The 26029-nt window shown below is 32.4% G+C and overlaps 1 long non-coding RNA gene across 1 annotated transcript; it reads right to left on the bottom strand.

Annotated features, from left to right (window-relative positions):
- Nucleotides 1-1122: 1122 nt before the first annotated feature.
- LOC134279574 (uncharacterized) lies at nt 1123-20046 on the bottom strand. The gene is made up of 2 exons (XR_009994678.1): nt 19671-20046; nt 1123-1739 (listed from the first exon to the last, which is right to left on the bottom strand). It is a non-coding gene; the product is annotated as an uncharacterized LOC134279574 (long non-coding RNA).
- Nucleotides 20047-26029: the final 5983 nt, after the last annotated feature.

Raw genomic sequence — 26029 nt, 5'->3', positions numbered from 1 at the left:
AATGGAATGCATTTTTTAAATTTAACTACCATGTGCAAGCAAATATACCTTGTTTAAGACATTCAGACAACTTATTTTTATTTTTTTAATTTAATTTATGAAATATTTAGTAAAACATATTCATAATCGAAATCCTGATATTTTTTATGCAGCCCAAGACATTATCTTCTGGTTAATATTTTGTATAAATTAAGAAATATATAAGCTTATTTTAAACTGTTCTTTTACCAGCTGCAGGTAAACTTAAAAAAAGAGGACTCCATGTTTTAGGATGCACAAACTCGTGAATGCCAACAAGATAGTGAATAAATACGGATAGGACTTGTGTAACGCTTTTTTTTTTAAATTGCACAAATCAACTAATATAGCCACTGATTGCTCTGCATTTTAATACGTATACATGGATACATGAATAAACATACGCCAAAAGAATATTTTATTTCAATTATGTTTATGTTGAATTTAAGATAGTTAATACATGTAATATAATTCGTAATAATTTGTAAGCTACATTGGTATTTAATCTTTATACAGTGGAATATATGGATCGAAATAAAATACAATATTCAAATTCAAAAGTTCATTCAGACATAACTAATCAAGAGCAAAGCAAACATGAACCTTCAAAACATCAGAGGTAGAATCAGGTGCCATGGAGGAGAACATCTTCTATCGACTTGTCCCACTCGCCGAGTGTTCCTTGTCAGGATCGGGAAGTAACAACAAAAAAATCTGTCGACAATTTAGTGTGTGTATAATGTCATAACAATTAGTATGAAAAACGCCAGTCAGAATTTAACATAATGATCAATTGTATTTGCTTACAAAATCATTGTATTGACCATAGAACTTCTAAAATGGTGTCTTTTAACGAGACTGTCGATATTTATGTTTCATCAACATGTTTTGACAATTTAGTGTGTAAATAATGACAAATTACAAGGAAAGTAAATTCACGAGTTCCATCTCAGCTTTCAATGTGTTTAAAAGTCCGGGGTCAAGTTTTTGTATATATAGATTTGAAAAAAAACCGGATCCCGAAATTGAATATTCATACAATTTGTTCGATACCATAAACAGAATAATTACAAATTTAATTGCCTTGAAGCGATAAGTAAACAATTATTTGTGCGTTAACTCATTTATTGATACTCTTCCAAAGCAAGGTAATATGTCAGCCTGATAATTACGGATGGTTGAACAGAAACATCCTTCTACATGCAGTGGTAACAAATATACAAAGAAGATATGATGTCATAAAAATGTACATCAGATACAAAGAAATAAAAATCAAAATACTGTCCCATGAATAAAATAAAGCACAAATCAAAAAAATTTACAAAAATGAATTCTTTTAGATACAAGTAGTGTGCCACTTAAGTATTTTTACCGTTTTCTACTTGCTACAGTTGAAACATCAATAAAGTTTTGCACATCAACGTTGTTTATGTAAGACTCAAGTTGGTTTTTAAAGCCATTTACAGGAATGACAGAGGGGAAGGTTTGACTTTCATTTATTACTTTTGGAATTCCAAATACTTGTTGATCGTTGTCTGACGTTGTGAATGGAGATAACTTTTGCAAAGAAGTAAGTGGGCGATACTTTCCTGGAACAGTAGAGAAGCAAAAGTAATTACAATTTTTGGTAGTCATATTTCTACATGCTTCACATGCCATCTTCTGGATTAAAATTGCTGCATAAGGGTTTTTAGGTGGTCGACGCGTTGGGGGAAACAACACTGAAATTAAAAAAATACAATATAATGATTCAGTATTTATAAACCATATTTCTATCGTCTAAAGCTTGTAATTGAATTTCTTGGTTTTTCTTTCTAAATGATCACGATATAAAATAGAGATATTTTATTTAATAAAATAATTGCACTCATATATATATATATATATATATATATATATATATATATATATATATATATATATATATATATATATATAAGCACATTTTACAACAACTCTTAAACTAACATAACTGCCCTAAGTGAAGAAATATTATATAGAAAGCACAAAGAAATTCACTTTTACATGGATACCCACTTCCGCCCCAGCCCGGGGTTGAACTCTCGACCTTCGGAATCTGTCTTCTAGCAGTGCAGGAACAGCGCGCTAGACCGCTCGGCTAGCGCGCTAGATAGCCGAGCGGTCTAGCGCGCTGTTCCTGCACTGCTAGGAGACAGATTCCGAAGGTCGAGAGTTCAACCGCGGGCTGGGGCGGAAGTGGGTATCCATGTAAAAGTGAATTTCTTTGTGCTTTCTATATATATATATATATAATATGTACTTAGTATTCATTAATTTCTTTCTGTTGAACGCTTGTACACTTTCTTTTATACTGTATCAACCTAGAAGGTTCACACAAAAAATTCTTTTCCTCTAACTTCACAATATCCTTACTATATTTTTATGGAAAAAAAAAACAACATTTACAAGTTTATAAAAGATCCAAAATCATATTTTAAGATTTCGATTCCTTCTCTATTATCTTTCTATGTTTTCTTTTAACATTTATAGTACTGCTATTTTGAGATATTGTAAATGTAAACTAGTGATTGGTATTTAAGTAGTTATGCTACTATTATATGTTCTGTCTCTCTCTCTCTCTCTCTTAAAAAAAACAAAGAAGATCGGCGCATTTTGCGTGTGATCTGCAGGAATCATTTGTACGAAACATTTATGGTTTAAATGTCTATGATTTGGTTGGGTGAACATAGCTGGTCATATTTTACAAAAATTTTTCATTTAGTTTGAAAGACTTTGTGAGATTGTAACATTTATGTCCGTTTATCATAGTGGCTACCATAACATAATAACATTTCACACAAAAAAAAATAAACACCTAAAATATTTAATGCATAGATGCATGATACGTGTACATGTACCATTTTGTACCAAATGTCTGACACTACTGAACTTAAAATTCCCTGATATTCTGAAAAATCTCTGATAAACTCTGTTACCCACTGTTTAAGTTCTGATTTTCTCTGTAAAAGCACTGTACACCCACTGTACAAAATCCCTGTACCTACTGTCATCCTCGGTAAATCACAGTACAAACTCACTGTTATTTTTTGTACATCCCTGTACATTACTGTACGCCCCCACTGTACAGCACAGTACACCACTGTCTGTCATTGTACGCCTCCACGGTACAACACTGTACATCACAGACGCGTACAGTACTCAATCTCTGTACAGCACAGTACACTACTGTTGATCACTGCACGCATCCCAGACTGGCACTGTACATCACTGAAGTTCAATGTACGCATCCCAGTTTGACACTGTACATCACTGAACCATACTGTGATTTTTTTTAGACTTGTTTAACTTCTGTAGTTCTTAAATTTTACAATTTTTTAACTTCACTAATTGATTTTGAGAGTGAGAATTTTGTGCTGATAAGTGCACGTACGTAGTATACACTAATGCCATGTATAAAAAGTATTAAAAAAGTCGAATTATTGATTATACGTAATATCATAATAATATTAAATAATTATGATTTCTCTAGTCTTAAAGTTTTGAATTGACCGATCAATTAAATTAAAAATATCTTCTCTTTTATTTACCGGGAATTTGATTTAAAAGAAAGATTATTAAATTTAAAATTAATATTTTATTAAGGCATATCTACTATCATCTGTAATTACTGTACATTGTTTTAGTTGATCATATGTTGTGTCAACTCCATGACCATATGGAGAGTGAAATAATACATTGTTATTCATCTAAGATTAATTTGAAAAAAGCTGGAAAAAAAAATAAATATAGTACCAGCATTGTACCATATATTTTTTTTATTTTGGTTTACTGTGAGTCGGAAAATTCAAACAATAGATCGAGTGTAAAATTACTCTTTTTGTTTCTTCTTTCATTAATTGAGTTGAGAGTAACAAAAGAAAATTAATTTTTGAAAATAAATCATAATTACATTTAGTGAATTCCTGATAGTAAAATGTCCACATTGGCCCAGGCGCCCAGGTCCAATGGGGGAAAGGGGGATCTACTGGTAAATGGTAATAAATGTCAATCTGGAACTAGTGGATATATATTACATCTACATTAAATAAGTAAACTTTTATTTTACTCTGAAAAATCAGTTCATATACATTTGTATTTAATAGGATCAGCTGTACAAGCCACATCTGCAGGATATGACGCAAAATCTTAGCTTAGCTAATAATTTACGAATTACGTGCATATTTGTTTAAGAAATGCATTCACCGTTATTAAAGACATATTTCACTGGTCAAAATGGTTGGAAAAATATGTAATAAATATTATGCTCAATGTGTAAATCCCTAACGTTATTCAGAAAACTACATTAGTATTCGGCATTCAGACATTTGGAATTAAAATCGAGATAGGTGAGAAATGTGGCTGAGAAAAAGTGAAGATTGAAGAACAAATTTCGGACAACTCGGATAAGCCATCAAGTTGTTTGCAATTGGGACAAGATTAAAACATTTAGTTGGTTGAAATTTTTAATTGAATAATATACATATTTTATCAACAAACTTTGTATCGTGTCGTATCCTATTTTCGACCATATTGTATTATTACCGACCTATTTGTCCCATTCTGCACGGTAGAACATAATTTGTTTTGTTTGCTAAACTTGGAAAATACTTTTGAAGCACAACTGTAATGAAAATACCCAAAATTATTCATTCAACGGAATTCCCCCGATGGTTTTAGTTCGTTGTCAGAATTTCTAGTCTTTTCACTAATGCACATTTTATCTGTTGATTAATTAAAGCCGTAATCAGTTAATTACAAAGATTTTTTGATGACATTTTTCCGAAAGAAATTTAAGATCTCTGTCAACGATATGCATGAATATTGAAATGAATGGGATGATTAAACGAAATTTTTTCTTCCATAAAAATGACCACTTTCTTACAGATTTTTACTGAAAAATGCTACGTAATTTCATTGATTTTTTGTGGAAATACACAACTACTGACAGATGGGTTCAACCAATGAATAAATGTATTTGCTACCAAAATATGCAACTTGTTAATTTTTTTTTTTTTTGAAAGGAAGACAATCGTATTTTTATTGTTTGGGAATATACAATGGATATTTATAGCCAATACTGATTTGGCATTGATACTATATTCAGGGCGAAAACATAAGACGTTAATATTTTTGTAAAGAAAACTACACCCTTTCCATTTTACGGCATATTAATAAAATAGTTACACAAAACTGCAATATGGGTTATATCATTTTATTTATAGACACATATGCTAACATTTTAAGTCCATATTTGCTTAGATTCTACAAAGTTTGCAATAAATTTTTTTAATAAATAACATCTAAATAGCTCGAAAAAACAATACGCCAGGATATTATATACCACGTATCCTGTAGAATTTCATGAGAAAAAAACGGATAAAAGTTAACTATTAAAATAATTTTCTATTAAAAATCCTTGATCCGCGCCTTTTCTTTCACATGCTGACGCACTCGGGTAGAACCAAGGTAGGTTCTTGTATATCGCATGTTATTCGCTATGGTCAGTTTAACAATAGACCCTAATTGCCTTTTGTTCTGGGCTCGCGTCTCACCAGTGATGTAAGTTGCAAATATACAAACTATCTAACCACTCAGAACAAGGTGGAAATTTCACAAATCTCTATACATCACACCAATCATAACTTTTTAATAAATAGAAAAAAAAATGTTTGAATTGAAAACTGCAGTACATAGATATTGTACTAGAGACACAATGCATAAACTGATAAAAATTGGAAAAAAAGTACATGTATACTAAATCAAATAACAAAAATTGAATTAATCCAGAGAGAGAGAGAGAGAATAAGAGAGAGAAGTGCAGAGAGAAAAAGAAAAAATCATAAGAATAAAACACACAGAGAAAGAGTGAAAAAGAGGATAGATGATACATCAATAAACAATAATGGATCATACATTAAGTAATTACAAAGTAGTATTTTGTCAAAAGTTATTGGAAACTTGAGATACATGTGCAGTCTTAATTAAGTTCATCCACATCAAATAGGCCTAATAGGAAGTCCTTCAAATGGGGGAGTGGGGGAGGGGGTTGTTGATTCATAAGATGTAAATACGGCATATTCATGAAAATAATATCGTTTTAAGTAAGTTCGAAGAAAAAATTCATTCAAAATCGCGCCAAAAAATGGATTTAATAATATATTGAATGAGTAAATAACATGTAATATTTGAGTTTTATCGATGTGTTAGTAAATAAATATTTTGTTGATTGAAGCAGTTTTTCCAGTTTGTCAGCATCGGTTATCTTTCCTATTAAGGATTTTTGGGGGTATGTTTTCCTCCTTAAATGCGTCCAGATCACAATACCCATAAGTGCAGACTCTTGGATAAAATTATCACAATAGTAAATAATTTCTATGTGTATGTTTTAAATTTGCGTTGAGAGAATCAGTATCGCACGTCGGAGCAAAAAAATATGCTTAGGAGCTACAGACAGACACGGGCCCTTGTCGCATAATATTCGTTCCGGGTGTTTCGCGTTCCGGTCGGAACCTTAAAATCATAATATTGGTTCCGGATTTTACTGTAATATAGGTTCCGGCCATGAGTTCAATCTTTGAATCGCGGTAGGGGTCTGTCCAGATTTCATTCCACATTGAGTCATGGAAGTAGCGGGTTTTTTTTCTTGAGGATTTAGCATGACGCAGCGACATTCTACATGTATTTTCGTGCATCGCACAATGTTTTGTTCTTACCAATTTTAAAAAATAGATGAATAAATAGCCTGATGATACTCTTTCTGATACATATGACTTTGGTCGCATTATAAGGCTTTGTTTATCTTATGTATACAAATCGGTTATCTACAACTCAATTCCTTTTGTTTATTTAGTGCATGCCAGGTGTGAATCTCTCGCTTCAATGCACGCAAACCCGTAAAGACAGGTAAAGAGCATGGTTAGGAGATAAACAATATAAGACCGGGATTACGAAAGACTAACATTTAAAGAAACACAATGTCAAAGAATTAATTAATTGATAATTTTTTTATTTCAGAATTCGATAAAAGTAAAGAACAAATATTGATAATTATATTTTACGGAATTAAATTCTCTGTTTAAATGATATTACACGTGTTGACATTTCACCAAGTCGAGGCTCAAACACGGCTTCCGTTCCTCATAACTAAAGATTTTTTTTCATAATTAGATATTATTGATGAAATGGCATGATAATAAGGTTTATATTCCATTTGAAATATGTATATGATTCACCGTTGAAGAATGTTACGTATATGGTTTATTTTCTTCTAAATTAATCTTCATACTACATGTAGGTACAGTACATGTATTTCATGATGATGTGATTTATTCTTTAATGAAATAAACATGAAAACATAAGAATATGAGAATGGTTTATTCCCTTTAATACCAAATAAGCCAAGCACGTGTAATTAATGAAAATGATAATTTTTTTAATCGTCGGAAAAAAAAAATAGTAATTGAGATATGAAAAGTAAAGACAATAATTTAATGTTAAAAGTATACACGCTATAACTTGCGCCAGTTAAAATACGATTGGAAATTGATACAATTTGTTTATCAATAAAAGTTACGAAAATACTGTAAATTACACCATTAAATTTAAACGCGTTGCAAAGTTATCAAATTATAATAATTTATTATCCTGCAAGAAAGAAAAACAGCTATTTTAAATAAATCCATCACGTGACGCCGTCGCTACTTTTAGATTGATAAACACACGTGGCGTAAAGAAAACAAGGTAGACCGTTTGAGATACTACTCACTTTTGATGTGGATACTTAATGGTACTTTATCTTTTAATGTATTTCAGTATCAACCATCTTCTCTGTTATGACGCATATTAACCTTACATTAATAATTGTTGTCAAAATGCAACATACCCCGTTGTCTGTGATTTCCCGTGGACATGTGTTTCTATATATAGGCCTACTGTTTACGCACTTCCTTTATCAATATTCATGAAAAGACTGAATTCTTAATTATGTTCCCCAAACGAAGTTGGGGAACATATTGTTTTTACTGTGTTTCTTATTATTATTATTATTATTATTATTATTATTATTCCTGGGAAAATTTTGTCCTTAAATGATCTTGTAAACTACACATCCGACTAAGGTAAAATGTTTTTAGGGTCAATAGACATGTTATGTAGATTTGCCGAACAAAGGTCATTTTGCGCGCACGTGCTTGCAAGAGCGCGCACGTGCAACATGTAAAATGACCGATTTAATTGATAAAGGCGTAACTTTTTTAATTTTTGATGAAATGCTTTGAAACTCATAATGTAAGGATATATTAGTAATATAGACAATATTATGGTCAAAATAGCAAGATCTCACGCGCATGCACGTGCGCTTTGCTCTGATTGGCTGAAACTAAAGTCTCAATATCTTTTTGTTTTTTGAGGAAATCCTTTGAAATTTTGAAATAGCCATGCATTAATATTCTACAAAATGATAAATAGAAATTATCATGAAAACACGTGCATGCACGTGCGCTGCAATCTGATTGGCTGAAAATTTAGAAAGCTATAACTCCCTTGGTTTTCAACCAAACAGGATGGGATTTGGAACATAGTTATATAAAATGGACTTCTACAAAAAGGTATGGTCACCATGCACATGCATACACGTGCGTGTATGTGAGCTGCAATCTGATTGGCTGAAACTTTAAACAGTTATAACTTCCTTGGTTTTCAACCAAACAGGATGGGATTTGGAACATAGATATATATAATGGACATCTTCAAGAAGGTATGGTCACCATGCACATGCATATATGTGCGTGTACGTGCGCTGCAATCTGATTGGCTGAAATTTTAATCAGCTATAACTCCCTTGGTTTTCAACAAAACAGGATGGGATTTAGAACATAGATAGATTTAATGGACTTCTACAAGAAGGTATGGTCACCATGCTCATGTATGCACGTGCATGCACGTGAAATGGGTAAAATCAAAAATACACTTGAATGAGCGAAATTTTTAAATACTTTTGGATTAAATACTTTAATATTTAGTATATTAAAATATATAGATTGTGTAGACAAGATGATATGGTCATTACGTACATGCATTCACATGCGCACACATGCAATGCTAAAATTTGAATGAGCACATTTCTGGGTAAACATTGTTAAAATCTCAATTGCATAGAGATTGTGTTATTAAATGAAGCTTACAGGGAATATGGCACCAAAAAGTTGGGGAGCGTTTGGGGAAGCAACGTGTACAATTAGCACTAGTTCCTAATATTCTTTAATTTTTTGTTATTACAACGACATCTATAGTACAATTTTGTGGAAAGTATTATTTTTTATTACACTTCATGTGTTTTAAATCATTAATAATTTTGTTTCACACAAAATTCGGCGTTCATATAGCGTATATGACTTTAACTGGCTCGGCTTTTTATTTAATACGATCAAGTTTAAAAAAAATCATTTTTTTCTTTTACTTTTTTTTTTTTTTTTTTTGCTATTTTTTTTTTTTAAAGGAATTAAAATGCACATTAGTGTTACCTCGAGGAATGTCCTAACCACCAACCCCTTAAGATATGTGGTAAAAAAAAATTATTTCTGCATGGGTGTTTGAATACATAAAACACAATGAAGTTGGTAAAAATATTATCGTTTTATACATGCCATTCATAGGCGTCAGAACCGGAGGGGGTGGGGGTAGGGAGGCTTAGCCCCCACTTTTTTGCAAAAATAGACATAATATAGACATCGTACATTGGGGCGTAGGTTTAACACCCCCTCACCCACCCCCCCCCCCCCCCCCACACACACACACTTTTTTCAACCGACACGTTGCAGTTGAGTTTAAAAAAGGAGAAATGGTAGTGTTTGGAAAAAATACTGGAAGAAGTTCTATCATAACCCCCCCCCCAACCCCCACGAAATAGAATTTTCGTGTTTTGACAATTGACACATTTTTTTTCCTTGTAGGATTTTTTTGTAGGTTTGATTTTTTTCTTCCCACTTCAATTTGCTTCTGACGCCAATGTCATTATGTTGAAATAATCTCAATTGCTTCGGAGAAAAATATTAAGTAAATACATGAAGGTTAAAAATGCACATTTACACAGGTACATGTAGGTTAAAGGTAAACTGCAATAATGTTCATGTAGCTACGCTACGTGTTTTAAAAATCTCATCCCTTCTCCAATTTAAAGAAAATGGAGATTATATTTCAACAGCCCCACAAAATGAAAAGTTGTTTATTAATATTCCAACATTTTGTTATGGGGAAGTTTCAATTATAACAGTTGCAAAAATGTAAAAGTTTTATTTAATTTTTAATTATTAATTTGCAAAACATGGAATAGAGTTCTATTTATTTTTTCTGGAGCATCACTGTTGTAGAAAAGAAAATTACGTAGCAGGATCATGGCATATTGTAGATGCTTGTCTGCACAAATCGTAGCAATTGAAGGTAAGACGGGACCACAATTTATAGGGAATAAAATTATATTTTTTAATTAAAATATAATACATGCAGAACAAAATTGATCCGTAGAACCAACTGGGATAGCGGAAACAAGTGTCTAAGGGGAGTGATTTTTGGGAAAACAGAAGCTAACATGGAAATACAAGTGTAAAGAAAGAATGTTTTAAAATGTTCTCATTAATACCCAAGGTCATGCAAGTCATGCAAACATGATTTATAAAACAAGCTAATTCAGAGAATCTATGTCTTCTGCATTACGGAAAAGAAGAGCATGCACGAACCGAAGGGGGGGGGGGGGGGTAAGACGGGTGTGTGTTAGGGAGTTATGGTATGACATTTCATTGCAAAATCGTAAACGCTTCTTGAGATATCGTCCATGACCAGAAATGAAAGTTTTACACCCAGAAAGAATATACAAATACATGTATATGAATTAACGATGCTGACCTTTGAAATTTTGACCTCAAAACCAATAGTTTAAAAGGCATTCCTCAGAAATGGGACATAGGGAGTTGTGGTATAAAATTCCACTTAAAGGCTTCTCTCCATATATATCGCGTGGAAACGAAAATGTTAAAAATAATTTATGAATTCATTACCTTGACCTTTCTCCTCAAAATCTTTAGGGCTTTCTTTAGGCCATAGGGAATTTTAAAAATTTCTTTCCTATAGCTCAAAGGTTTTTTGTCTGTATACCTGTATTTCGGGCTGTCTGTCTGTCTTTTCCAATTTTTGACTATGATAACTCAGACTGGAACCCAAATTATGGTCATATTTCTGGGTGACTCTTACTGAGAGTTATTTTAAAAATCTTTTGCTATTTTGAAATTTCTTTTCCAATTTGTATCGAAGATAAGTTAGCCCGGAACTAAAATTATGATCATATTTAACGTCCCGGGTTGCAATTACTGAAAGATATTTCATATATTTTAGCTACTTAGTTGTCTGTTTTCCAGTTTCTGATGAAGCTAAGTTAGCCCGGAACCAAAAATTATGCCCATAATAAACGTTCCGGGTTGCAATTACTGAAAGATATTTCATATCTATTTGCTACTTAGTTGTTTGTTTTCCAGTTTTTGACGAAGCTAAGTTAGCCCGGAACCAAAAATTATGGTCATAATAAACGTTCCGGGTTGCAATTACTGAAAGATATTTCATATATTTTAGCTACTTAGTTGTTTGTTTTCCAGATTTTGACGAAGCCAAGTTAGCCCGGAACCAAAAATTATGGTCATAATAAACGTTCCGGGTTGCAATTACTGAAAGATATTTCATATATATTTGCTACTTAGTTGTATCATTTCCAGCTTTTGACGAAGCTAAGTTAGCCCGGAACCAAAAATTATGGTCATAATAAACGTTCCGGGTTGCAATTACTGAAAGATATTTCATATATTTCTGCTACTTAGTTGTTTGTTTTCCAGTTTTTGATGAAGCTAAGTTAGCCCGGAACCAAAAATTATGCCCATAATAAACGTTCCGGGTTGCAATTACTGAAAGATATTTCATATATTTCTGCTACTTAGTTGTTTGTTTTCCGGTTTTTGATGAAGCTAAGTTAGCCCGGAACCAAAAATTATGCCCATAATAAACGTTCCCGGTTGCAATTACCGAAAGATATTTCATATATTTCTGCTACTTAGTTGTTTGTTTTCCAGTTTTTGACGAAGCTAAGTTAGCCCAGAACCAAAAAGTTTGCCCATAATAAACGTTCTGGGTTGCAATTACTGAAAGATATTTCATATATTTTAGCTACTTAGTTGTTTCATTTCGAGCTTTTGACGAAGCTAAGTTAGCCCGGAACCAAAAATTATGCTCATAATAAACGTTCCGGGTTGCAATTACTGAAAGATATTTCATATATTTTAGCTACTTAGTTGTCTGTTTTCCAGTTTCTGATGAAGCTAAGTTAGCCCGGAACCAAAAAGTATGCCCATAATAAACGTTTCGGGTTGCAATTACTGAAAGATATTTAATATCTATTTGCTATTTAGTTGTTTCATTTCCAGCTTTTGACGAAGCTAAGTTAGCCCGGAACCAAAAATTATGGTCATAATAAACGTTCCGGGTTGCAATTACTGAACTTCCTATTTCAAGTTACCATCATGTGTAGATGTAGAAGGGCGGGGGTGTTAGCTCCCCTCAGTTATTTAAAGAATTTAGTTAAAACAAGCTAATTAAATTTTGATCCACTCGCATACTCGCTACCTTTAGTGTAGCTACTAGCGAGTAAGCGAGCAAATCTAGCATCTAAAACCATATTCGAATACATGTTTTGTATAATCATATATGTGACCCCCCCCCCCCCTCCCCCCCTCAAAAAAAAAATCAGGTTTGGAGACGATTAAAGTTTTTATTTTCCTTGTTTATTAAGAACATTTCTTAGTTAGTACTTCTTTATTGGGTGTATCCCTATTCCTTTTTTTTAGAAGCATGTTTGAATTTAAGACTGATATGTTTAAGTATTTTTTTTAAAATTCATTTTAATCGATTTCTATTGAATATATCTTTAGCAGATTAGTCCATTTTTATCCAAGTTTTGTGTAAAAAAAAAAAAAAAAAAAAAAAAAGATTAAAGCCATATATGGCGTAACTGATAAAAAAATACATTTTTGAAAAATACAAAATTAAGTAAAGAAATATAGTTAATACATTTAAATTAAAGCTTTTCATACAATTCTGAACACGGAGGACACCTCGTTTCATCTAATAATACGATTTTATCTTCTCTGTAATGTGTTATTTAAATCTTTTGTATTTTCTTCCGAGTCGGAGAAAATTCCGAGAATCCAAATTAAATTGTGATATCTTTATAACGCAATTCACTTAGATTTTGTAATTTACGGAAAAGGTCTATCTTTATATAAAGTAATGATACAAATAATAAGTTCTTATAATTTTAGTCTAATAATTTTCATTGTACATACGCCATATATGGCTTTAATATAATAGAGTTGTTTGTGTACAATCTAGTTTACATTTAGCAGAAACAGAAAAACGGAGCTACATGAAAATATACAAGTAACTTTTCTTTTCATAGTTGTTTGTATTATTGGATAAGTATTTTAGAAAAGATGTAAGGCATACATGTAACATCTTTTCTTGTTCTTTGTCCAAGTTGATCAACAAACTCTCTCTTTCTCTCTCTCTCTTCCACGAAGAGGAAGTCACCTCTATAAACTTTCTTTAATTTTTTGAATATGTGTTGTTTCTCTGCTGTTTTTATTATTTACATCGGCTTAAACCAATAAACGCAGCAGATTGGTGTAGATCTTTTGAATGTATCCCCCCTATCCCTCCGTTTTTGTCCCAAGAAAAAACAATCAATTGTATATTTTTATCTACTTAGAAAGAGCTTGAATAAATCTTTTTCAATGTTTTAATCTTTAAATGCATACATGTCAATGAGCGCATTCTTATTAACTGTTCTCTCCATTTATATTTGTACAAGCATATACATATATTCACACGGTATCATGATGTTCAAAAATGGATTTAGTTCATTAAAGAAATCATTAATTTACAGTAAATAGTTGATTTATTTAAACGAAAAACATTCTTACTTGTTTTCCTGACACCAGCGTTTCTTAAAATTAAGATATGACATGTCCGCAGTCATCTTAAAGTTTTGATTAAGATTAGGAGGTCTCCTAAGATAGGATAGCTTCGATGGCCTCACTTAAGACTATAAGATATGTCGTAAGTTCGTCTTAAGAGATGTCTTAGTCCTAAGATAGCTTCATAAGCAAGCCTGCAGGTTTTCATTTTAAATTAAGATTTTACATTCCCATCGAGTTCTAGAGCGGAAATACACGTTTTATCAGAATTATAGAGAAACGTTTTCTTCTTTTCCAAATAATTTTAGTTTTTGAAAGTTCGTAAAAAAAAAAAAAACCCATTATATCTATAGGAAAAGTCATTCAAAGATTCTTTTGAAAAATCAGGTAGGCGATATAACAAACGTTCGCGGTTGCCTTCCCCACTAAGACTCCTTTGTTTGTTGAATACATTCAACAAATTGTTAATTAAAATATAGAAAATTTCATACCAAGCAAATCAAGTTTTTTGTCTATTGTTCACTGCAGGGGAAGGGGGGGGGGGGGGGGGGGGGGTGAGCAGACTTCATTATGCTATTCATATAAATAGTAAAATACAGATCTGTGTCTGTAATACATTTCTTCTTCAGTATTATTTTTACAAATGAATACAAATGTACATGTACTTTCGTTCATAAATAAAAATGAGTTGAATTTTTTTCAAAAGTTTTTAGCCGTGTCATTGAAACATTTCCAAGTTGATCATGTGCATGTTTTGTTGACATATAACATTAAAATTTAATTAAAAAAAAAAAACTTCACCTGACGAAGAAAAAAAAATCAACAAACGGGAAACAATTTTCCTTCGTATTAAATGCTTAAATTATAAATTCCCTTTTTAGATCCAGCATGCACTCGTTTCCCATTATGTTCTTGTATTTTAATTTATTAATATAATTATTTGGTTTTAAAAAAACGCAACTACATGTATGGGTGTTTAAAAAAAAATTGTAAGGAAATTAAAATATTACCTAAAATATTACCTAATAATTAAAGTATTTTATCGTAAATATAATTAATCTATCAACATTATCATCTGATCAGGGTGGTCATGTGTGCTTACGGCGATTCGATTCGCAAGACTGCGCAGTTATTCGTATCGATAGAAGCCAAGTGTGTCGTAAAACAGCACGATGGGGGTATGTCAATGTAAACAAGTTTCACACCTTCTTTTGTTTACAAAGAATCAAAATAATCAACTGGAATATATTGAAATCAGAGGCATCAATAAATATAATTATGATGTCTCTGGTAAAAATACCGCATATTCCGACTTGAAATGTAAACATATATGTTGTCTTACGATTAAATCCTGCTGAATCATTTTCGAAGGTATAAAAGAAAGAAAATTAAAATAAACAGCCAATTTTAAATATAAATAGAGAGTTTAATAGGGTGCTTGTTTGCCCGGAACGTTTTTTACGGCCGGAACCAATCTTACGCGGGCCGGAAGTTTATTATGGCCCGGAACCAATATTATAGGTATTTAGCGTTCCGGCCGGAACGCTAAGTTACCCGGAACGTATATTATGCGACACCCTGCGTGCAAGTACATGAACCCAATATGTAGAATATATTTGTTTATTTTTTTCACAAAAACTAAGCAATTAAATATTATATATATTGAACATGTTTGAGAAGAACGGTTTACTGAGGAGCTGAAGACACCGGGCCTAAGGATCAGCGAACAAGAAAGGTCCCTCACTGCTGAGTAATGTGCCGTGAAATAGATCAAAATAATAATAAAGAAAAATAATCAAACAAATAAATAATCAACAACAACAAAATATTGGTTGACGTTTGCATAAGAATAAGTAACTTTAATTACTTCCTATAGATTTGCGCATTGGTAGTTCGTCGTGGCACGATTACAAGGATCTGATGGCACGGAACTGATGGCACGGGAGCGCAAAAGATCCCTCGTTGTTTTACAGTTTAGACGTAAATTTGTAATAATTCATTGGTAATTTTAGCATTTCCTAATTGAATTTAAAGTTCTCAAAGGGTCTTGCATGTAAAAGGAAAAAAATAATATTTTATCAAATTAAAGCCGGTGAATTGCCCGGGGCCATCAGTTTCGTGCCATCAGATCCCTGCATTATTATAATCAAACGTGCCATGACCGATTTTAGGGGATCACGGTTGAATTTCATATTTAAACACTCAAGGAAACCTTGATTGTTTTGGGGGAGGGGGGCAATCGCGCGACATTATTAAAGATGCATGAAACTTTTTGACAATATCAATAATGGGTATTGGATTTTCTTCTCTATATTTTCTTTCTTCTTTTTTTTAATCTTTTTAAAATATCATATCAAAGGAGGGGATGTCAAATATCAACATTTCTCATTGATGATAGATTGCACGAAGTTTGATTCGTAAAAAAAAAATAACTAAAATATTTTTTTTTACGTTTACAGAGATATATTATGGGACTTGTTGAAATTTGTAAGGCACTATGATAGTGCTATAAGCTAGTATTTAGACTGACAGAGTAAATAATATTTTTGAATACCCGGTATAAAAAATGTAAGCGCGAGTAACAGAGAAAAATATATCAGTAATCATCGTTTTAACACTGACTTTTATTCTGTTGCTAGAAAATATTTATAATTTCTGTCAAAAGTAGTTTCTATCTTAATTAGCTAATTAAAGTCAGAATGTAATGTGCATGTAATCTTAACAGTGTCTGTAACAATTATTTGATATCAAATTTTTTGAGAGTATTTTCGTTAGGTTAAAAAGATTTCAGAAATTGGTACATGTAGCATCGCTTGTTTACAAACAAAAGTGTGTACACACAATCGGCAGCGCCGGGAAGTACCCCGAACAGTAAGACGACAGGTGTCACTGCCGCCATGGACACTCGCGGGCTACATGTATATAAAACATGCAATATTACGCAACACTGAAGTGACACGTGGATTCGAAAATATCTTCTCTCTCTCTCTCTCTCTCTCTCTCTCTTGTGTTTCAAGTAAAGTTAATAAAAAAAAATTATAAAAAGTAATTGTTAAAATATTACAATTTATTGGTCGAAGTGAATTTAAGCTGGATCTTTCATAAATACATTTTAGAATTATTAAACTGTACTAGTATAATCTTTCTTGAAACTTTTCATTAAAACCTTTTGTTATTTAACTAAACTCAACTCTTTTATTATTTTCCTATTAATTATAGAAGAATGTTTTTGAATTGAAGGAAGTGTTGCAATGTCATCAGTGAAAGATTGCTACTTAAAATCTGAAGGTAATTCTTGAAAAAAAAATTATTAATATATGAGTCATACCTTATCAATGAAAAATTTTAATTCATTTAAGATTGATTAAGGTAGACTCAACGCAACGAAGAATGCTTTTTTTTTTACAAACAAAACTTAGTCTAAGTCCGTTTTTAACTGTAAATTCATTTTATTTACACTTATCATTTGTGCAGTTTGACATCGCTCAATTTATTTTAACTTGAGATCATGATTTATTAAGAATTCAGATTTATAGATATATACACACATAGATATGTGTGTGCATTATCAGTTCATGTGAAAAAACACAGAATTTATAAATGCCCTCGCAATTGTACATACGATGCTCAAATTGATTTTTTCAGATTATGTAAGATTAATTAGGATTGTATAACAAAAAGATCCTTTAGTAATTTATTCATAAAATAAAATACCTAGGCGAAATGGGAATTTTAGTGTTTGTGAATCTTATTACTGGGTTGATATAAAAAATTAAATGATACATATCTTTTTTAAATTTAATTTAATAATTAATGGCAATTTATGAATACTGCAAATGAAATAATACATGTTATACCCAAAAATACTTAATGCTAAATATATTTAATCTTCATCTTCATCTCCTGATTACTAAGGCGAAACGGGAATGCTAAAAACGGGAATGCTAAATTTTACAGTTAAGGCGAGATGGGAATAAACCGTATTATCTTGAAAAAAGGGGGAAAACTTTTGTTACATTTGATTGTGATTGTGTGTTTAGATACAAAAAAATGAAGAGGAAAATACATAACTATACATGATTGAAATTTATCTAGTACATAATCACTGCATTCATAATTGTATCTAAATAAGTTTAAGTCAATAGAATTAAAGCAGAGGTAAATGCTATCGGTTTTTAATTTACAAAAGAAAGAAAGCAGAAAATTTTCAGCGGATTTAAGTAAATTCAAAGAATTAAATTTCAAAATAAAGGTAACGGGGTATTTTTCGGTTTATTATATTGGTCCTCTGTACACGGAAACATAGGGAAATGAAATATTTAGTCATCTGAAAAAGATTATTGATTAAAATTTAAAAAAAAGAAGAAAGAAACCGTTTTAAAACAAAATCTTGTCTAGGCCTTTTTTTCTTTTAACGGGCGTGATATTGGAAATTTCACCTCAAAAATGCTTACACGGAAATACTTAGCATGAAAAATATAAATACAAAACAAAACTTTGTTGACAGAATTATTATTAAAAATTCAGTCATTAACTAGAATTAAGACTTTTTATTAAATTAAACTCAATTGGAAAAATGACAGTGTAAAACTGTGCAGTACAGTATTGTACAATTATGTGTACTGTGAAATACTGTGATGTACTGTAATGTACAGTATATGTGTACAGTGAATAATAGTAATGTACTGTGAAGTACAGTAATCTGTACAGGAAAAATCTGTGACGTACAGTGGAAAACAGTGACTGCGTACTAGGAAGTACTGTAGAGTACTGTGATGTACAGAGGAAATGTACTGTGAAGTACAGGGAGGTGCTGGGAAATGCTGTGATTCTGTACAGTGATGTACTGTAATGTACTGTGTTGTACAGAGGCAAGTACAGTAATTTACAGTGAAAGTACAGAGTCTATCAGAGATTTTCAGAGAATAATCAGAATATCAGGGAATTTTAAGTCCAGTAGTGTGATCTGGCCAATTTTCAAGTTATTTTTTAGCAATTCAAAGCTCAATTTCGGTAAAATATTTTCCTTTCCTGTTGCACAGGAACCGGATAAATAAAAAAAAATGTTAAAATTTCATGTGACATGTCGATAAAATTTTCACTTTTCAATTACGCCCACATTCCTGCCGAATGCCAGTCAAAAGCGCCCTCGTTCTTTTAGAAAGGACACTAAGAAAGAAATCCTTCAAACCTTTTCTCTATAGTTTGACCTTGTTAATGTTTCAAATCTGCATTGCTGCATACATGTATTAGTAGTACTTCGAATGACTGAGGCAATTAATTTGGTTAACAAATTAATTCCGTACTTGTTAACTACTTTCGCATTCAAAATCATTACGTTATTTTTTTTCAAACATTTTTTCGTGATTTAATGGTTTAACAATTGAAATTAATTTTTCCGGTTGCTTGTTATAACAAACATGTTAAGATTCCGGACTATAAATCAATTCAACTAAACGAATCGTATCAAAAACATGTAAGTCATAGTACTACCTACCAATAGATTTAATTTACAAGTGAGAGAAAGGATTGATATACATTTTCCCTACCTTACTTACCCATATTCTGATACTTACACCATGGAATTATGATAAACACTCCTTAAGATTATATGATACTTACAATTGAACTGATGGGGTGGCAAAATGGTATCCGCCGTCTCCCATATGCTTAGTTGTACAAAAACCACATAGACACTTAATACACCTAGCACCTTCATGATGTATCTATCGAATAATGAAAACAAATCTGCATACCAACTACGGTCGTGGTATGTGATACGTAAACAATGACTGCGTGTTGCATTATTAATTGTTCATATATAAATATTTAAATGAGACTATCAATTTTATTAAACAAAGTCAATCAGTTTTGACGTGTCTTAGTTTAAAGTCGAATTAAGGAGAGTAGCGGTTCAGGATCTGTAAATAGACTTGTACTCGTGTTGCTATTGTTGTCATTTAATTCTATGCCCTGTGTTAAATATCTAAATGTTATTGTCTTTTATAGGTGAAAGGAACTTCCCATTTTGGTATAGATACTCTTTTTGAGGGCATTCAATTCAAGGTAAACAATTAAGCAAAAAATAAACTAGAGGTACTGTGAGCAATGAGCTCATTAAATGATACCCCCCGCCTCCCATATGTATAAAATGGCAGTGTCTATGTTTTGCTATGGTAAACCGAAAATATGTGTGGGAAAAGGTGCACAATGGCAATATGTAAGAAACATTCTGTGAAAGTTTCATCAAATTACATTCAGTGGTATGAGAGGAGTTGCGGTTAAGAGATTGGTACCCCAAAGCGTAAAGACAGACGGACGGACGGACATACCGATTACTATATCCCCCCCCCTCCACTTTTCAAGCGGGGGTTATAATAAAATACATAAATACTAAAAATAATTTACACAAGTTTGAAGAGTTCGTTCTTGTAGTTATCGATGATATTAATTCTTTAATCAGTGTGTTTTCTATCATATAATATTTTTAGAGGGATGTATGAACTGGCTCTTTCCAGGGTCGTGTATGAACGGCTATACAACTAATAAACTAGAGGTACTGTGAGCAATGAGTTCACTAAATGATACCCCCCCCCCCCCCCGCCTTCCATATGAATATAATAGTAGTGTCCATGTTTTGTTGTGGGAAACCCAAAATATGTGTCAGATCAAAAGTAAAATAGGAGGTGCACAATGGCAATATGTAATAAAGATTCTGTGAAAGTTTCATCAAATTTCATTCAGTGGTATGAGAGGAGCTGCGGATAAGAGATTGGTACACCAAAGCGTAACAGACTGACGGACATAAAGATTACTATATACCCTCCCACTTTTCAAGCGTGGGGTATCTATACAATTAATAAAAGGACCATTTGCAGCTCTCCACTGGCAAATGGTGGCGTCTCCATATTTGACAACAAATAAACAAACAAACAATAAAAGGCTCCACCATACTTCAGTTTGTTCGTTTCATCTATTGTTATGTACATTATAGATATTTTTACATTGAGGAAATGATCATGAGTACTGACTCAGAGGTTTTTAGGTCAGAAAGCATAATTATTTAAAAGATAAGTTTGGATCTCAGATCAAATCTAATCAGAATGTCAAGGCTATACTAGTATATTATAGTAAACATTAAAAAGCTAGAGGTACTGTGAGCAATGAGTTCACTAAATGGTACCCCGCCTCCCATATGAATATAATGGGAGTGTCCATGTTTTGTTGTGGGAAACCCAAAATATGTGTCGGATCAGAAAGTAAAATAGGAGGTGCACAATGGCAATATGTAATAAAGATTCCGTGAAAGTTTCATTATATTTCACTCAGTAGTATAAGAGGAGTAGCGGATAAGAGATGGGTATCCCAAAGCGTAATAGACAGACGGACACTGACATACAGTATACCCTCCCACTTTTCAAGCGGGGGGTATAAAAACGTACACATAAAATTATACGTACTCTTCAAAAAAGAAATGCATAGTAGGAACAATACCCTGAAAAATGTAAGAAAGTTTTGTCAAGCATTTTTGTATATGGATATGATTCATTCGAGTAAAATGCGTTATTTTTGTCCCCCGCTTTCGCGAAAGCGAGGGGACATTAAATCTCATTCGTCTGTCAGTCTGTCTATCAGTCTGTCAGTCTGTCCGTCACAAAAATTTTAACCTTGCCCATAACTTTTGATTTAGTGGAGCTATGATTTCATATTTCACAAGTGTATTCCTTGTGACAAGACCTTTCTTTGGGTACCACCAAATTTGACCTTTTGACCTTGACCTTGGAGTTTGACCCACTTTTACACAAAAATTCCAAACTTTTACTTTGGCCATAACTTTTGAATAGTAGGTACTAAGACTTTCATATTTCACATATGTATTGTTTGTGGCAAAACCTTTCATTGGATAACAACAACCTTGACCTTTTGATTTTGGAGATTTACGTACTTATGAAAAAACTTTAACCTTGACCATAACTTTTGAACGGTGAAGACGAAGGCTTTCGTACTTCACATATATAATCCTTGTGAGAAGACCTTTCATTGGATACCAATAACTTTTGCCCTTTGACCTTGACCTTGGAGTTTTAATTTCATTTTAAAAACTTTATCCTTGGTTACAACTTTTAAACAGTAGATACTAGGACTTTTATATTTCACATATGTATTCCTTGTGGCAAGACATTTCATTGGATACCAACAACCTTGACATTTTGACCTTGACCTTGGAGATTTATGTACTTATGAAAAAACTTTAACCTTGACCATAACTTTTGAACGGTGAAGACTAGGGCTTTTGTACTTCACATATGTGATCCTTTTGAGAAGACCTTTCATTGGATACCAATAACTTTTACCCTTTAACCTTGACCCTTGGAGTTTTAACTACTTTTTAAAAATACTTAAACTTTGGTCACAACTTTTGAACGGTAGATACTAGGACTTTTATATTTTACATATGTATTCTTTGTGGCAAGTCCTTTCATTGGATATCAACAACTTTGACCTTTTGACCTTGACCTTAAAGATTTATGTACTTATGAAAAAACTTTAACCTTGACCATAAATTTTAAACAGTAAGGGCTAGGGCTTTCATACTTCACATATGTAATCCTTGTGAGAAAACTTTTCATTGGATATCAACAACTTTGACCCTTTGATCTTGACCTTGGAGTTGACCTACTTTCAAAAAACTTTTTACTTTGGCCATAACTTTTTAACGGTCAGGATTAGGGTTTTCATCCTTCAAAAAAATCAACTTCAGAGTTACTTTCTAAATAAATGACATATGATAGGATGTTCATATTACACACAATGTGTCATAAAAATAACATCTCACCCACAAAGACACCGAAAGCGGGGGACCACAATTCTTTGAATTTGCTTGTTTTTATATTGTTTTCTCTTTCTCAAAATCCAGGACTATGGATTTAATGTTATTCTATATATCATTGTATGCATGCTTTTTCAGGTACTGTTCAATCAAATGTAGACAAGCATTGATTAAAATTTTGCTCTCTATGTTTATTGTCCCCCGCTTTCGCGAAAGCGAGGGGACATTAAATCTCATTCGTCTGTCCGTCTGTCCGTCAGTCTGTCAGTCTGTAAGTCTGTCAGTCTGTCCGTCACAAAACTTTAACCTTGCCCATAACTTTTGATTTAATGGAGCTATGACTTTCATATTACACATGTGTATTCCTTGTGTCAAGACCTTTCTTTGGGTACCAACAAATTTGACCTTTTGACCTTGACCTTGGAGTTTAACCCACTTTTACACAAAAATTCCAAACTTTTACTTTGGCCATAACTTTTACATGGTTGGTACTAGGACTTTCATATTTCACATATGTATTTTTTGTGGCAAGATCTTTCATTGGATACCAACAACCTTGACCTTTTGACCTTGACCATGGAGTTTCACGTACTTATGAAAAAAATTTAACCTTGACCATAACTTTTGAACGGTGAGAGCTAGGGCTTTCGTACTTCATATATGTAATCCTTGTGAAAAAGACCTTCCATTGGACACCAACAACTTTTACACTTTGACCTTGACCTTGGAGTTTTAACTACTTTTTAAACTTTAACCATGGTCACAACTTTTAAATAGTAGATACTATGACTTTTATATTTCACATTTGTATTCTTTGTGGCAAGAGCTTTCATTGGATACCAACAACCTTTACCTTTTGACCTTGACCTTTGAGATTTACATACTTATGAATAAACTTTAACCTTGACCATAACTTTTGAACGGTGAGAGCTAGGGCTTTCGTACTTCACAAATGTAATACTTGTGAGAAGACCTTTCATTGGATACCAACAACTTTCACCCTTTGACCTTTACATTGGAGTTTTAACTACTTTTAAAAAACTTTAACTTTGGTCACAACTTTTGAACGATAGATACTAGGACGTTCATATTTCACATATATATTCTTTGTGGCAGAACTTTGGCCATAAGTTTTTAACGGTCAGGATTAGGGTTTTCATCCTTCAAAAAAATCAACTTCAATGATAATTTCTAAATAAATGACATATGATAGGGTGTTCCTATTAGACACAATGTGTCATAAAAATAACACCTCACCCACAAAGACACCGAAAGCGGGGGACCACAATTCTTTGAATTTGCTTGTTTAACGCAATTGTAAACTGCAGCTATTCTACAAATCTCACAGACAAAAGGACATGATTTTACAAAATGCTAAAAAAATCATCTCAATTCTGATTTATTGGTTTCTGATGCAATTCCTTTAGCACCATATGTAACCTATAAAACATATACCATTAACAAGGAACGCCCATTGTTTGCAAAAAATTTGCAGGCCACGTGTGACATCACCAGCACAGGATCGTTTCAAAGGATTACGTAGATTTCATGCATGTTTCAAAACGACGTCATCTACAGCATTAGCTATCCCTGAACTGCACAGAACATCTAACAAGACCCTTTGCAGCTGACTACGGAATGCTGGAATTATTGCAAGAGTACTATTCAAGCCATAGTTCTGAACCCAAAACAATTCATATATCGACTTCAAAGATGTCAGATCAACAAAGTATGACTACGGCAACATCGCTGAACATTTCGTTTAGCTACTAGTTCACGATGTTAATCGGAAAGCCTGTTATAAGTTTAAGAGTACGTAGGCTTCGTAATGAACACGATTATAGACAGTAGTTTTTATAATATGGTCGGAAAACGGCATACATAAAAGTAAGACTGTATGGTCTGGTTCATATTCAAAGGACTTTGATGGAAAAGGGCACCCTCGCGATGTTCTACCTGCAAATGCCTTTTCAATTTTGCAGCATCGAGGAGCCGTATTTTAATCCGAAAATAGACAGCCACATACAGCTCGTTTGACAATCAAGTTCTTGCAAAGCAATAGCAACCTTTTTCTGTCATAGTCATCTGAATCGCCAAATTTGAACCAAATAGAGCAAGCATTGGATTGTCATGATTTGTCAAGCTTTTAAGGACAATCGCATCCCCTGACTCTGCAAAAGCTGACCAAGGCTCTACATTTGGAATGGGAGAGTACTCCTATATATTTATAACACTTATTTGCTTCCATTTGATACCCTTTGAGTCTATCATTTGTGTCTGTGGAGGGAGGAGAGGGCATAATATATACAGCATATTGCCCTTTAATGACCTCGAACTGTCTATGACTTTAAAATTCTTGAGTGACATTTAGATTGTACCTATATTGTGAACCACATTTCTGTATTATCAATACATCATTTTCCTAAATAATCTTTATTTTCAATGTATCACTAAAATTTTGTTTCAGTTTCTTTTTAATTTGAAAAAAATGAAATACTGTAGATGAATTATAATCTGAAAATTAATTTATATAGCTGGTTTAAATGAAATTATGTACTAATGACAAAACAGAGACCACTTTTAATCAAATAAACAAAGCAAGAAAGGTTTCACACTTAATCAAGTTGACAACATTTTGATAAATTAATTCATTGAGTTATGTTCTGAAAAACATTTATAAAGCATGTTATCAAACAAATATTTACCACTCTTTTACTTTAACAATTTATCAAAGATCTTCTGTTATCTGCAAATATCCTAATTATAACTTGAAATATATATATATATATATATATATATATATATATATATATATATATATATATATATATATATATATATATATATATATATATATGCTTTCTACATAAGGGGTACCAGACATAATATTCTGCCTTAAGGGGACATTTTGTATATTTTTTAATCTTTTACTTTGTGATGTTTTAAGCGCAAATTTATATATAACAAAGAACAATTTTGAGTTTTTCACAATGAAAACTAGTGCTAATTGTAACGGGAACCGTTACAGATGTTCCCCAAACGCTCCCCAACTCCCTTCTCGTGCCATATTCCCTGTAAGTTTCATTAAAGAGGGCAAAATCTATGCATTTAAGACGTAAACAACGTTTTCCCAAAAGTATACCAAGTATTT

The sequence above is a fragment of the Saccostrea cucullata genome, unplaced genomic scaffold (assembly GCF_032062105.1).
Source record: "Saccostrea cucullata isolate Sc308-1 unplaced genomic scaffold, CSIRO_AGI_Scuc_v1 ctg6257, whole genome shotgun sequence".
In the NCBI taxonomy this organism is placed as follows: Eukaryota; Metazoa; Mollusca; class Bivalvia; order Ostreida; family Ostreidae; genus Saccostrea; species Saccostrea cuccullata.
Note: the sequence above shows the minus strand (reverse complement) of the source record. Positions and strands in the feature narration are given on the sequence as shown.